Consider the following 869-nt stretch of genomic DNA (forward strand, 5'->3'; position numbering starts at 1 on the left):
GGGGGGGGGGTTAAAACTTGACTTACCTTTTGTTATTAATCCTGGTGTTTTACAGAATATATGAATAGCACTGATGCCATCTGCTGAGATATTACCATATTTTGAAGACTTCTCCAAGATACTGTGGGAATTGGTAAAAAGACAATAAAAGCATGTTTATAATAATAATAATAATAATAATAATAATAATAATAATAATAAATATATCCATTCGAACAACAAAGAAACAGTGTTGGGTCAAAAAGTCAACTCTGAACAAACAGACCCGTCCCCTATTGTCCCGTCCCCTATTGTCACTGTCAATGCCTTAATGACCAGCCAAACCTCACACTGGATTGGAGCAATTTTGGGGGAGGGGATGAGTCGATTACATTGACCCCAGTACGCAACTGGTACTTGTTTTATTGACCCTGAAAGGATAAAAAGGCAAAGTCGACCTCAACGGAATTTGAACTCAGAACGTAGCGATGTGTGAAATACCTCTAAGCATTTCATCCAGCATGCTACCGATTCTGCCAGCCCACCACCTCTTTTACTCTTTTACTTATTTCAGTCATTTGACTGCGGCCATGCTGGAGCACCGCCTTTTTAGTCAAGAAAATCAGCCCCCAGGAATTATTCTTTGTAAGCCTTATTCTATCCGTCTCTTTTTGCTGAACCGCTAAGTGACAGGAATGTAAACACACCACCATCAGTTGTCAAGCGATGGTGGGGGGACAAACACAGACACACAAACATATTATATATATATATATACATATATACGACAGGCTTCTTTCAGTTTCCATCTACCAAATCCACTCACAAGGCTTTAGTCGGCCCAAGGCTATAGTAGAAAACACTTGCCCAAGGTGCCACGCAGTGGGACT

The 869-nt window shown here is 40.5% G+C and overlaps 1 protein-coding gene across 1 annotated transcript in view; it reads right to left on the reverse strand.

Annotated features, from left to right (window-relative positions):
- Window positions 1-115, reverse strand: part of LOC106883286 (uncharacterized) — an 11,112-nt gene extending 10,997 nt beyond the window's left edge. The window contains exon 1 of the mRNA XM_014934244.2: window positions 27-115. The gene's annotated coding sequence lies outside the window, so the exon portion shown is untranslated. The remainder of the gene's footprint in view (window positions 1-26) is intronic.
- Window positions 116-869: the final 754 nt, after the last annotated feature.

This window comes from Octopus bimaculoides, unplaced genomic scaffold, assembly GCF_001194135.2.
Source record: "Octopus bimaculoides isolate UCB-OBI-ISO-001 unplaced genomic scaffold, ASM119413v2 Scaffold_283264, whole genome shotgun sequence".
NCBI classification, from domain to species: Eukaryota; Metazoa; Mollusca; class Cephalopoda; order Octopoda; family Octopodidae; genus Octopus; species Octopus bimaculoides.